This window comes from Pteropus alecto, unplaced genomic scaffold (assembly GCF_000325575.1).
Source record: "Pteropus alecto unplaced genomic scaffold, ASM32557v1 scaffold20, whole genome shotgun sequence".
NCBI lineage: Eukaryota > Metazoa > Chordata > Mammalia > Chiroptera > Pteropodidae > Pteropus > Pteropus alecto.
Window position 1 is genome coordinate 21,309,494 of NW_006436298.1, and position 15,349 is coordinate 21,324,842.

At 36.1% G+C, this 15,349-nt stretch overlaps 1 protein-coding gene and 1 pseudogene across 1 annotated transcript in view; both read left to right on the top strand.

Annotated features, from left to right (window-relative positions):
* The window catches only part of ADGRV1 (adhesion G protein-coupled receptor V1), a 469,718-nt gene that overhangs the window by 417,263 nt on the left and 37,106 nt on the right, over positions 1 to 15,349 (top strand).
* LOC112480681 lies at positions 1,943 to 2,061 on the top strand (annotated as a pseudogene).

Consider the following 15,349-nt stretch of genomic DNA (forward strand, 5'->3'; position numbering starts at 1 on the left):
GGGAAAAAAGGAACCATAAGTGAACATGAAACAACTATTCTGGAACTGAAAGTATGGAAAGTTAGAATTTATATCTAATGCCCTCTTTTCTCTGAAAGTCAGCAAGCAAGCACTCTGTTGAGATGAATGAGTTGAAAGCTTGAGATAAAAATAGTAAACAGTATGGAATAATTTCTAAGCAGAAAGTGAATGTAAGTGATGGAAGATGGTTAAGAAGTGGACTGCTTAGAGAGATATTGGTGGGATTCGGTGGAGGTTGGAAACCTGAAATCTAACTGAACCAGTCAGCAGTAATTAAATAAATTTAAACCTTAAAATTAAAATGTAACCTATCAAGCCACATACACAGGAAAAAGTCTATTGAGATCTTATGGAAGTTAATAAAGGAGGACTGTTGAGCATTAAATATATTTTGTTGGGAGATATAAAAGAAATTGTATGGTTTCTTTAAGGAACTTAATACAAGCTAAGTATAAGTAAAAACTAAAAGTATTTCAAACTTTTGTTTAATAAGCTAAATTCCATCTTGGTAGCCCTTTTCAAGCAATGACTATTTGTATCTTTCTTGCCTGGGATCTGGCACACTGGCACATTTTTGGTACCAGTGCTCAGTGAATCAGTCCTTAAAAGAACGCCTATTTAGAAACACTTGGAAAATATGATTCCTCTAGGGTTTATTGGGTTCATTTAAGACAAGACTGCGTCATATCTTCAACTGGGGCATTTCCATGGAATATAGTAGTAAGTTCTTCAAAGGATGTACCATGAACACTTAACAGTTTTCTTGTTTGTTTGTTTTACTGGCCTTTGTATTTTTTTTACTGGCTTTCATCAACACCTCCGACCACAAAATATATTATGTATCTTAGGCTTGGCTACAACATTTTGCTCAGAGGAGATTACTACCTTATTTTTTATCTGGAGTATTGTTGTCACAGGTGCTCTATGGCTGATGGAGGAAAGGTCTATTTCTATAATAGTCTGAATTTTTACATTTATTATTTGATAAAGTTTTTAAAAGGGAATCTTGATCACTTGAAATACTATCAGGAAGTTCTTGATCACTTTTTGAAGACTCAGTTGAGCTACCAAACTTCTAATACATTTGAGCACTTAAGAAAAAGTACATTAAGTACTTTATGAAGCAGGATGGACACAAATGCAAAAGTGAGGTAAACAAATCATAATTTTAAATATGTCTTCTATTAATATTATTACTTAATAATTTTCTTGAACATTGCAGCCACCACCAGTGCAAGCCTCACCTCCTACCAACTTTCCTGCCCCAGCAGAGAGAGAGCTTATTCCCAAACAGGAAAACTCTATGAAGAACTTAAATTATTCTTACCCTAGATCACAGCCTATCCAGAAAGCAATCATGGTGACAGGTATTCTGGCCAGGCCTGGGTCATGAGCAGGCTCCATTGATGGAAGGAGATGATTTGTCTCACAAAACCCACATGGAATGGAATTCCCACCAGAGGAAAGAATTCTTTTACCAATAAAAGGGATCAACAGTGCTAGGCAGTCCAGAATAACAGATGTCTACTATATATACTTTTTCAATTTTCTTGTTCATTGATACAAGTTTGGACAAGGTCAAGATCAGCTATTGTCAGATCACTTGGAAATTTCTTCAGTGTAACATCAGTTTATTATGAATGTCCTTGGGATCCACTGTACAATTAAATGTCTCTACATGGCCCACAAAAAAAATTGATGAGGGACTACATTTAATATTTTTCTTAATTCCCTGAACTAATAATCCATAACCTCTCCTTTTTAAAAAATGAGTTGTTTGTCATTTCCAGGTAGATTTATGCTAATACTTATAAATCACAACTTTCTTAAACTGTTTAGTCCACGATATCTCCAAATTTGTGTAACAGTTAATGGGAGTTATCCCCAGACCTGATACTCAGCCAGTAAAACCCCATCAATTGTCTACGGCCATGCCACCCTGAACTTGCCCTATCTCATCTGATCTAGGAAGCTAAGCAGGGTCAGGTCTGGTTAGTACTTGAATGGGAGACCACCTAGGAAGACTAGATGCTGTAGGCATTAAAAAACAAAAAACAAACAGAAAACAACCTATCAGTTGTTAAAATATTGAAATAACTGCTGTTTAAACCCTGCATGTGTCCCAGCCTTTTGGCCATATAATCTAGAAGCATTCTCAGACTTCCAGGAGCTAAAAGGCTAATGCTTGGCCAGACAGGGAACCTCCAGACCCCCATTCCAGTGCTAGTCATTCTGATTGGTCAGTGCCTAAAACCCACTCAGTGAACATTTTGCATATCACTCCTAGCTTCATTATGTTATAAAGTATTTTTCCATTTTAAACCCAAACCAGTCAGAGTCAGACTTATATACAACATTTATTTCAGGTTGGGTTTTCTTCTAGGGCTTTCTTACATTTACTATGTCAAAATTTTACTGACTAACAATCTTCTTACATGTAAAGAAAGAATCTCATATAAGATACAAGGGTAACCAGCGGCATCAGGTATGAGCTTCTTGGAGATATTGAAAAATAAGTTTTTGGAGAAAGATTCATATACATAAAAGAACCTTTCCAAAAGCTGATATATATTCTTCTTGGAATGCAAAAGCTGGAAAGAGAGCAGAACTTTACATAGTATTGGGATGTGGCACTTCTCAGTATGTGACTTATAAGATCACATTCTTGAGTCTTGCTTGACTGTCTCTCTATAACTGACTTAAATGTGTTCCTTTGTACAAGCATCTGGTCTCGAGATGTGCCCTGGTGGTTTCTGAATCATTTGCTATCCCAGAGAAGGGAGTTATAACATGGAATCTGTAGCTAAAAATATATAGCCTGTATTAAAATTTAATATCAATCAGTTGAAATCATTTTCATTCCTAACCCCATGTCTTAGATGGCTAAAGGCCTTGGAAATAAGTGATTTGAAGTTGAGAACAGTTTCCTTTACTTTTTAGTTGTTCTTTGGTGGCCACTAGAGTGCCTTGAACACATAAAACATTTTTCTTAAACAGAAAAAATAGTATTTCTTGATTATTCTACCTCTTCCTTCTCTCTCTCTCTCTCTCTCTCTCTCTCTCTCTCTCTCTCTCTCCTCCTCCTTTTCTTCCTCCTCTTTTTCCCTCCCTCCCCCCTCCCCCTTCCTTCCTTCCTTTCTTTCCCACTCTTCTTCTTTTTCCCCCTCTCTTCGTCCTTTGCTTTCCATGTATCTTTGTTGTTATATGTTGAATTTCAGCTTTAAAGCTAAAGCAATCTTTTATGCAGAGATTTTCCCAAATGAAAATAGTCCTTGAGGTGTCATAAGAAATGAACCATGTTTCCGTGCTCACAAAAATATACAGATTTCATTGCAAATGGAATAGAGAAGAAAATTTACAACCCTTTTTTAATTATCTTCTGTGAGCATTTCCAGTTAGCATCTATAGATGTTCAGTGCAGGTGTCAGTGTAGATACAGTACATATTTAGTCTTAGCTACCTCCTTTTGGGGATAAATAGCTCTTAGGAAATGCATATTGTTAAATAATCAGTTACAGAGGACTAATTGTTTCATAGCATTCCCTTTGCAATTGCTTGCCAACAGCCAACAGTAATAAGAAGAGTCATTTTGTTTCTGTTGAAGACTAGCACATGAACTCTTCATGAAGAGTGGAAAAGCAATCTTCTAGAAAACCCTGTAATAAACATGTAGAGCCAGGGAAAATTGGGACTCTATCATTGATTTGTCCTAGAGCCATGTCAAATTTAGTGGAAAAAAAATCACTACACTTGTTTTGTAGAGTGAGATTCAGAGACTAATGAATATCTCGTGTGCTCCTCAAAACATCCCAGATCATTTCTATAACTTTACAATAAATATACAGAAGCTAAGGCAAAGGAAGTGTATTTAAATTGTCTTGATTAGGTCATGCCACTCTGTCTAATGTTCAGTAGCATCTGGGCTGGTGAAATATATTTGTGTTTTCATGAAATAAACTTCTTAACTCCATTTAACAATGAATGACAACATCTGACATTGACTTCTCGTCAGCCTGTTGATTGGCCAGGCAGGGCACTTCGGACAAACCTCAGGATTTTTACTTTTGTTTATGCCAGGTTCTCTAAATAATAAAATGTCAAGGTCTGATCTGCCAGTGACTATCTTCCACAAATATAGTTTTAGTAGTGAAGAGATTATATAGACTACCTTTTGACATCTGGCTTCATCCTTGCAAAACAGGTGCCTCCACGCCTTGTGCCCTACTCTTGTTTTAGTGTTTTACCCCATGGTCTTTTCCACTTCAGAGGTTTTTTTCTGTGCCTTCTGTGACCATATTTTTTGCATTTTAATCATGCAATATGCCTTCCTGGACTCTGTTGGCCTTTACCTGTGAAAAGATGTAGCACACTCTGATTCTTGAAAGAGCCTGCAAGGATTAGGGTAAGCAAGAGGCATACTTCCTCTTGTTAAAACAGTTTTGGGAGAACAAAGGAAACAACATTTGGGGCCAGTTTTCACCTGGTCAGTCAGATTCTTTGCCTTCGTGTTGTTTTATAATTTTTTCCAGGGTCTAAAATCTTATTCTTATCTCTTGCATTACTCCCTTATTGGGGTGGAGAAATACTTTTTGTGAATACTTTTACATGCATATTTTATGGTAGCATTCTTTAATGTTGAGCTGTCAGAAACAGTAAATGAGCATGCAATTAAGTGTCGTGCAACCTCTAGTCAACCAAGTGACTTGACATCTCTGAGCTTTAGTTATCTACTTTCCTAACAGAGGTCCGATTCTTGCCCTAAGCTTTGTCTGAAAGATCATGTAAAAAATATATGTATAAAAATATAATTTGTAAGCTATGTAATGTTTTACATATACAAAATACTGTAAATGAATAAACGGACAAAAAGAAACATTTATCTCAGGAGCTCTGTAAAGACAAATGTAGAAGCCAAAGAGATTTGCAAGCTTAGTCTTTTAACCCCCCTAAGCCACTGGTCCTCCCCACAGATGATCTCATCCACTCATAGGCATTTCCATCATGCAGATGCTATAGCTCTCTTATGCCTACCATCAGAGAGCTTAGTTTACAACATAGATCCATGGTGGTCACTCATCTACTTTTAAATGTGTAGCAAATGCATTTAGGTTTAAGCAAGTAATTTATGTGGGTGAAAAAAAGCTTCTTGTGAGACTAAGGGATTGGTGGGAACTATAGAACTGGAGAGCACGGACTCCTCCTAGAAGCATGCAAATGCAAAAAAAAAAAAAGCAACTGTGTGCATGCCTAACGAAAGCTTTTGCAGGGTAAATTCCTATAGCTGGCAGTCAGTATACAACACTTAGGTAAAAATAAGTTTAAATTTCTCCTTTTAGGGATTTAATTTTCTTTTGGAAAGTAAATAGGATATGGGCTGATCACCTTGATTCAGTAGAAACTGGGTTTGGGACTTTGCAATGGTTAATCTATTTACAATTTGCCTCCTCCCTTTGGGTAAACTAAGAATTTGTTCAGGTGACTCCATTGAAAGCTTATCGTGTTATCTGGACTTCTCATCCTTGGCAGTCTCTGGACTCCAATTTTTCATTCCCCAGCACTATGAGACTACTGAATCCTTTGCTTAGCTTTTTAGACCTTGAGCAGCTACTTTCTGCTTAGCTTTTCATTCCTTGGGTATGCAGCTTCAAAAGTGGCAAATGCTTGTCCAGTTCCCTTTTTCTTTGGAATCTTGATCTCAAGTCCTGGTTGCCTTAGGGGATTAGAACCTGTAAACTCCTAGAAGAAAGATTCACTTGGTATGAACTTTAAGAAGGAAATTATCTGCCAAGATGTACTCCCGATGGTCAACTGAGGGCCAAAATTTTATAAATAATAAGAATCTAGCGGCTACTGCAGACATAGGGGCTCCCCACACACTCTCTATATTGGGCAGAACCTCAGATTGAATTCTTCACGCACTATTCCCCACTTATTCACACCTTCTGAGTCGACCACTGCAGAGAAATCCTGGTTTCACCTTTCTACCAACAGTCTGAGACCTACCCCATCCAGTCAGAACTACAAATTGTAGCCTCGTTCGCCTCTGTCTGTACTGACCAATCAGAATGGCATGATTTGGACTATACAATTTGGAAACCTCATTTACATAAAATTGGAACTTTGAGTGGGAAATCTTTCTATAATAGATGGCCTCCCCTTTGTCTCCGTGGAGCACAGTTTAGGTTGCCCCTGAAATCTGTGTCTCCTGAGCTGCAGCTCTTTCTGCTCAAATAAATACTTTTTATTCTTTCTTACAGTCTAAAATTAATTTTGGTTTACAAACTCTATTTTTTTTTTTTTTTTGTCTCCCCAACCTTGTCAGATTGCTGCAAGTCCCAGGTTGCAACTTTTTGTTCAGCCTCTAGCCATCTCATTGTGAATTGGAAAATTCCCTAAAGAAAAAAAAAGTACATATAGGGCTCCTGGCTCAATGAGTTTTGTTTCTTTACAGGATCTTGGCCCCACAAGTACTGTTTTAATGCCTTTCATCTGCTATTTTGTTACTGTTTTTTATGTTGTTTTGTTTCTGCTATTTTGTTATTATTTTTGTTATTGTTTTGTTACTGTGTATGTGTGCCTGAAAGTGTTTTCTCCAGCTTGTAGAATTGTACAAGTGAAGGTTAATCTGGTATGGACTTCATCAAAGCCAGGAGCAAAAGTCTCGATAAATTATTTCAACAAACATTTAATAAATTTTTAATATAAGCTGCATACATGTTAATAAAGATATTTAGAGCCGCTGTAATTCATCAAATATATAGTGGATACCATGTATGACATATTCACTGTGCTGGTGCTTCTGGGAACGCTGATGACAAAGCCTATGCATGCAACTTCTTAAGGTTAACTGATGAGGTGCACTTTATGTCTTATATATCACCAAAGAGAGACAGAGAGAGAAAGAGAGAAAGAGAGAGAAATATCTTATAATCTATAACCTCATCAATTAAAGATTGAGATTCGGAAATGATACTGTGACTATAGAATAACCTTATACCTATTTCACAAAACCAAAATAAACCAATAGGAAAAACAGACAGAACAAAAGAATAACTAAAGATGCATGTTCCAAAAGCTTGCTGCTCTAAGAAACAGATCTGCCTTCTCAGAACGTAGATAAAACATACCAACTAAATCCTACTGAAAAAAATTTTTTTAATGGCATAAAATCAAATATAAGCTGAACTTTAAAAAAAGAAAAACTTCTTAGATAGATGGATCCAGAAAGTTGTGTTTGTTCTTCAAAATAAATCAAGTCCATATCATTGTTTTCTTCTGCAAATGTTTAAAATAATATTCTCTCTAGCTTGAGAAATAGTGTGAAATAGCAAGTTAAAAATATTTGGGAATACAGATACTGTCCCGCTAATTTTTAGCTTTGTGATCTTAGGCAAGTTATTTAATTTCTCTGAAACAGAGATACTGTGTACTTTTTAAGGCATCTGTGGAAATCAATCAAAAAATATTTTTAAATGTCTAGCACACAATAGGTGTATAGTAACATTAACTGCCTTTCTCTTGTCTCTAATATGACACTATAATTGCATATACATTCAATTTAAGATTATTTTCACACACTCTTGAGGAGAGAGAGAAAGAGAGAAAGAGAGAGAAATATCTTATAATCTATAACCTCATCAATTAAAGATTGAGATTCGGAAATGATACTGTGACTATAGAATAACCTTATACCTATTTCACAAAACCAAAATAAACCAATAGGAAAAACAGACAGAACAAAAGAATAACTAAAGATGCATGTTCCAAAAGCTTGCTGCTCTAAGAAACAGATCTGCCTTCTCAGAACGTAGATAAAACATACCAACTAAATCCTACTGAAAAAAAATTTTTTAATGGCATAAAATCAAATATAAGCTGAACTTTAAAAAAAGAAAAACTTCTTAGATAGATGGATCCAGAAAGTTGTGTTTGTTCTTCAAAATAAATCAAGTCCATATCATTGTTTTCTTCTGCAAATGTTTAAAATAATATTCTCTCTAGCTTGAGAAATAGTGTGAAATAGCAAGTTAAAAATATTTGGGAATACAGATACTGTCCCGCTAATTTTTAGCTTTGTGATCTTAGGCAAGTTATTTAATTTCTCTGAAACAGAGATACTGTGTACTTTTTAAGGCATCTGTGGAAATCAATCAAAAAATATTTTTAAATGTCTAGCACACAATAGGTGTATAGTAACATTAACTGCCTTTCTCTTGTCTCTAATATGACACTATAATTGCATATACATTCAATTTAAGATTATTTTCACACACTCTTGAGTTTCAGATCTTCACAGCACATTACTAAAATCAGTTAGTGGTGTTTCTCTACTTGCTGATTATTCAGTCTATTCCGAACCCCAATGATGTCACAGGCCACATTCACCCAGCTACCATATCAATGATCCAATTTGGCTACAAGATTTCAATGGATAGATACTATATAAGTGTTTAGTAGACATAAAATCTATTAGTTGTATTTTGTTCTTGGTCCCATAACTAACATTTTGGAACATTTGGGGCAACACTTCAGATTCTTTGTTAATCTTGGAAACTCTAATTATAAAGTGGCGATACGGTAGATTATATGCTTTTTACCTCATTGTTTGAGTCAGTATCCTAACACTGGAAATCTTATATTCATTCAAGAACATTAATCTGCCTAGTATGTTTTCATGTATGTATATGTTAGATCACACATCCCATGCCTCCTGCTCAATATATATTATAATAAAAATTACAATAATAGTTAATATTTATTAAATGCTTATTATGTGGAATTGTAGTAATTTCATTTCAACCTCACACAACCATGCAAGATAGGAACTATTAGTCTTGTCATTTTACACCTGGAGAAGTTAAGTAACTTAGGCAAAGTCACACACCCAGTAACTTGTGAACTGGGATTAATAAACTAATGTCAATTCCCCTGCTAAGCTATGCAATGCTGGAAGATCAGAGAACCTGTTTTTACTTATTCTACAGTACCTTAGCAGAAAGCTGTGCTTTTAGTAGCTATTCGACAAATGCTTCATTGAATTAAAATTTTTACTAAATTAAAATGCATAAAACAAAATGAATTAACATTAATAAATAAATATAATTAGCATAGGACTTATCGTTTGGTGTGTTTCGCTTATCAAAAATAATGCATTTCAACAAATGTTCATCTATTTTGACATTGATGTCCATTGCAAAGTTCCATTCCCCCAAAGAATAGCCTCTTTTTGGCTTAGTTGAAGATCTTTATTGAGGGAGCTGGTGGGTAGCCATATCATACAGCAGACTTCAGATTAGACAGAGGAGTCCACCGTTAACATGCTCCCCACAAGTTATCTTCCATCCTCTATTTCCCTAGTTCTGTAATTTAACCAGTCTTAATACAAGTGATATTGAGCATCAGGTCAAGTTAGCAAGTCAAATTCCTGTTGTTTGTGTAGGACACTTGCAAGCACTGAGAAAGCTGAAACAGAAATTGAAAAATGTGACTCCTGCCCCCAAAGTTGGTGGCATGTCTCTGGCTGTGTTACATGCCTCTCTCTGCCCATCTCTCCCTCCACTCACTAAAGCCCATGCTCTTAACTCTGCTGCTGCAACTGAACTGCCACCCTTGAATGCTTTTCACCTTAAAAGTCTGGCAAAATAACAGTTTATAGAGTAACCACAGCTATTACAAAAGTTGGAGGTGTATACTCTTAAAAAGTGAATTTTATAACAGCTGTAAATGTTATTGAATGACTGATGATATGCTTTTATCTACTTTTCATGAAGAATCACTATAAAAATAAGGGAGGTTATACAGGAATGTCTACCTTTTCACTGCTCATCCCAAATATGAAAGTTTAGTCAAGTGTTTCTGAGTCTGAGGAATCTGCTTTGTTATTTTATTATAATAATACAGTATTAGTAATAAGTTTATTCATAATAATTTTCATATTATTAATGATTCATTTACATTTCTCAAGGTGTTTTACAAAGTTTATGCTTGAAACAAATTTAAGAAAAGTAGTCATCCTTGTAGAGGCTTTTCAGTATCATATTATAGTCATATGAGATACTTTTGAGAAATCTTTCTGTCATAGCCTTTGCTTCTTTTATTCATAAAATCTCATTAATTGTATTTTAAAGATTTGCTTTCTTCTTCATAAGAAGCCAATTAAGTAGTCATTACAGAAAAAAATGCAAATTTTTTTATATCTGCTTGAATTTTGTCCATTTGCAAATTTGGTTACTTTTTAACCAGACTCAATATTTTAAGGAAAGATCCAAGAAAATCCAGTTTATTTCCAAATACATACAAGCCTAAAACAAAGTGTTTGGATGTCTCTTACCAGTGCCAATAGGATTTTATGTGTGTACTGTCTTCAGTAAAATTAAATAATATGCTACAAGTAAATGAAAATTGACAATTTCCTGTTAAATATAATAGTTGACTAAATATAGGTTCTGTACCACAACCCCGTCTCAGTTCTGGTCTTTACCCATGAGCACCACTTTAAAATTAAGTTATCAGAAAATATTGATGGCATAATATAGATATGATCTGCAAATGCAAGGGGTATCTTGAAGAATGGGTGCCTCTGAATTATTGCTACAAGTTTTTCGACTTGGTGTATTTATCACCCAGATTTTTATAGGTTTTAATAAGATGTGCTTGTGAAATTCTTATTTTGTCCTCTTTTTCCATGCTTCAGTGTGTTGTTATTTACGTATAAATGATAAAAGCCACAGTGTTTTGCAACTGGAAGGTTTCTCTTAGTACACTATAATTTAGTTCTTTAGTCTTTGGACAGAGTCCACAATGTTTTTTTTTATGCCTCTAAACCATATAAATCAAATGTTTTATTAGAAAAGTAGAGTCAGAGAAACAGAAAGGTCATCTCTACCAAAACAAAACCACATTTCACAAGTCCTTGATGCTTAATTTCATCGTGTGCTCTTCTCTCTCAAGCCTGGAATGCACATTTTTAATGCATAAGTGAATAGAAGCCAAGTATAAAATCTGGTTGAAATCTGACTCTGTTCAGAATCACCAAATGGGTTCATTAATTAGTGTGAATTAGCAAATCATACTCATCCCTGATCTTGATGCTCACAACACTGTTCTAGTCTCCTGCATCACCTTACTGACCTGAGGCAAGAGTTCTGCATGCTATACTTACATGCTCCTCTTTCTGGCCATTGTGAATTTTCCAATAATCTTCCCTGACTGCCACCACTACCCCTCACATCTATGGGATTGATTCCAGCCTTATACTTCCTTCTACACCTTCCTCTTCTTACAAAGACTTCTCCCTCTCATTCTCTACATCTAGAATTCTGAGAGATCCTCCTCTTCTCTTTATTGGTCCCCACACTTATCATTCCCTTCTTCCATTTATAGTAGTCGCCAGCCCCTGACTAATCTCCTTGTTTGTTTTCTACTTCTCTGTATTATTATCTTCCATGACATATATTGTCATTTTGCCCCTTTCCCTAAACAACTTGGGCAATTCTTGGGCACCAAAAGTATTTTTATTATTCTATCAGATTCTCACTGACTTAGTGATCTTAAATCAACTACTTCATCTCATGAATGAAGGAACCAGGGCTGGACAGGTTGACTTTTTAAGTCATTTACTTTTCTTTTTAAAATTTCTACTTTTCCTATTTCTTTTTATTTGGGGCCAAAATAGTTTTTGAAGAACACTATTTTAAAAAATAAATCAATTACAAGTTTATTACTATATAGCCCAAGTATAAATAGATGTGTACGGACTCACCTGTGAAATGAGTTGTACTTATGGCTTATGGTGACCCATGAACAAAGCTTTGAATTAAGAATCAGAAAACACAGATATATCACTGCTAACTATGTGACTTTGAACAAGTCATGGGGCTGAAATTTCTTCATCTATAAAATAAATGGAGTCAGACAATATCTTGCCTAACTCTTGAACTGTATGATTCTATTGCAGAACTTTATAAAAATGAGTAATGCTCTGTGTGAGGAACCAAAAAAATTTGGAGACATTGCTTTCGCCATACATTCTTTTTGTGATTTTTCAAGTGTACGTGTTTTCTGCTATTGCTTTGCTGGAAAACTGAGACCTGAGAGAGTGATATAAGCAAACTATTAGGGCCTTGGTCTGGATTTCCAGCAAACAACTGCTGGCCCCAGATGATATCTCAGTGGTCTTCTGGGATATCATTGTTTTTTTCCTTCATTCGAAAGTACTCTCTAATCTTCCCCTTACTCAATCTCAGATACCTCATAAGTCTCCCAGAATCTTAAAATGTCAGTCACAGGGTTAACAAGAGTACATTTTGTACTTGAAACCCCAATTTTGCTTTTTAGTAAAACCCCTCACCAAAACAGTACATTTAAAATATTTGAATAACTGTGCAATGAATAGCAACTCGAGAGACATAATGATTACTTCATAATTAAATACTAAATTGATAATACTGACAAGAATTCTCTGTCACTTACTAGGTATCGTTGGGAAATTTTCTTAATATCTCTAAGTCTCAGTTTTTCTGTCTCTGACAAATGAGGATGATAATAGTACCTACCTTAGGATTATTGAGAGAATTGAGTAATACGAATTATATAATATAGGTGAAGCGTAGCTAAGTACGTAGAGCTGAAACAATCCTCAGAAAATGTTAGTTACTCTTACTGTGATGGCAGTGGTTATTATCTAATATCATTTGTAATTATTCTTCGCAATAATAATAAAAATTAGAGAAGTTTGTAGGGAGGTCTAAAAAAGCCAAAGATGGCTTTGTAAAAGATTCAGTCCTAGAGCTGAGCTGCAAAGGATACCAAATTTGGATGAGTTTGGAGGAGAGAGAAGTCTCCTCAGATAACCATGCTCTCTTCCATTCTCCAGCCTGTGTCTTCACCATCCTTTTTTTCGGTCTAGCTGGAATGAAGTTAATGTAAGTTAATAAAATAAAATAGCATTGAAAAGCCCTGGGGTCGGAGGGGGGCGGGGTATGCTGACATGAGCAAAGCCTTTGTGCCACATTGTTATGGGATCTATTACAACAGTTTAAAGATTTTTTTTTTTAACTTCTTTAAAAAAATTTTTTTTGTAAATACTTTAACCACTACAAATATTTAATTCTGACTTCTTGCATTCCATCTGTATAGACAAGTTCAAAGACAGCCATCAGGGAGTTTATTTTGCAGAAACACAGAACCATAGTCACAGATGCTCTTGCTCCTCCCACTGTCAGTGACTCTGAGAGAGTGAGCTCAGAGCAGCGTGAAAGGAATTGGCCATAAATAAATTATACATAAATGCATGAAGGAAATTTATAATACAGAGTGTGCTCTTTTTGAGATCAGAGGCCATGATTTATAAATCTTCTATGTATCTCACAATCCTAGCCTGTCCTACAGTGCTGAAAACTTCCTGAGTTGAATTCCGGGAGCATTTGCAGTTCAGGACACTGCACGAATGGACACTGCATTGCAAAAGCTTGTCTAATCCTTAAGGCATAGAGGGTGGTACCATTGAGGCGCCCTCTGAACTTCCCACTGCATCCATCTAAAACTTCTGGCAGGTCTCTTTTTTTCTATCTCCATCTCTCTTTCATCACCTGAAATTTCTTATCATTTCTTTCCCTTTCAATATGTTTTCTATTGCATCCCGCTGTTCTCATTTTACTTTTTAATGTATCTTGATCATTCTCACATATTCTGGGCTCTGTCAATAATCCTAAAGATAACTATGTATGGCTTATCCTCTGAGAGAGCAAGCCTTCCACACACAAGGACCCATCTCTACATTGAAAAAAGCAAAAAGCAAAAAACAAAAACAAAAATCCACAAGTCCAAGGCGACTTTTAATAAAGTAAACATATCGACTTTTAGTATAAAAGAGTGAAAAGAAATAATAAAACATCCAGATTTGTGCCATTTCAGAAAGCCAGTGCACATTCCTAGTAGCGGTTAATAATGGCAGGTGCCATGAGGAATCATAGACAGACAGCTGGATTCCTGAAGTCAGCCAAGAGTTGATTGCTTATGTTTTGAGAGCTGTGTGAAAGAGAGAAATGTAGCTACACTACTGCTGTGCAGGCAACAGGCTTCTTACAGCTGCAGGCCCTGGAGCACTTTGAAAATCACCCCTAATTGTCTTTTGCCTCTGTGTTACCAACTTATCACCTAGCCCCGCGGTGGTTTTCAAGCTGCGTGTCATCAAACGCTAGCCGCTCCTATTTTATAGAGACCTGGCAACTGTCCTGAATCTAGAGTCTAATATAATCTCCATAGTTTCAGGTTGAAGCAAAGAAAATGTTTTAGCACTCTTGTTATCTTGACTTCAGACATTATGCCTTATATTGATCAACTTTGCAGCTCAGTTGTGCCCTGCATTAAGAAATAAAGTAAAGCCACACATATTCACTTCTCCTTTGGCCCTTAGAGCTCTCCCCTTGGCATGACTTTATATCTTTTTATTGGCAAATAGTTGACTCAATTATATGAGCTATATATCTTCCTCAGTATTAAGTCTTTTCCAGCCAAAGCAGCAATAGGATTCACAGACACAAGGACTTCAGGGAACAGTGGCGTTTTGGCTTTACTTGGCCTTCTGACCCTTTGGCAAAGGAAAATATTCTTACTAGTAAGAGCCTATGCAGCCTTAGGGCAGCTCAGAGGCAAGTAGAAAGGGGATGGAAAAGGTGAGAGAATACCATGAGCCAAACCCTGCCAGATAGCTACTGACAAGAACCTAGTACTTATACCAGGTTCTCACATAGGTACGCAGGATGCTTATACCAGAAGTCGAACACTCCTTTGTCCTCAGGGGCTGCAAGCCAACCTGGCTGGAACCTGTGATCAAGAGCCAGTGGGCCTTGTCTAAAGGGGCAGCAGCTACTTGGCTTCAGTTAAGTATTTGCTAGACAGGAAGCAGATCTAGTGTCAGCCAGATCTTCTGATTTTTCTAGAGAAGCCAGAAACTGAATTTTTATGTGAAAGCTCCTAATTTGTTAATGTTGGCAACTATTTAAAGACAACCTTTAAATACTGTGAAGGCCAATCAAAGCCTTTTGGCAGGCAGCGTTCAAGCTGCCAGTTTTGGACTTCTGGCTTACCTAGTAGGCACTCACTGAAGGTTTCATAATGAACTATAGCCTTCTCTTGTCGTCCATGTGGTTCAGGGAAAATAAACTTTTCCAGCTTTATCTGTCTTTTACAAATTTCTTATACCAAACACTTTTTAAAAATCAGAATTGTTTTAAGTATTCTTGGACCCCTTTCTGAACATAGTCTGGAACCAACCCCAACTCCCAGAGTGGCCTCAGAATGACCCATCCCTTTAAGTGACCTCCAG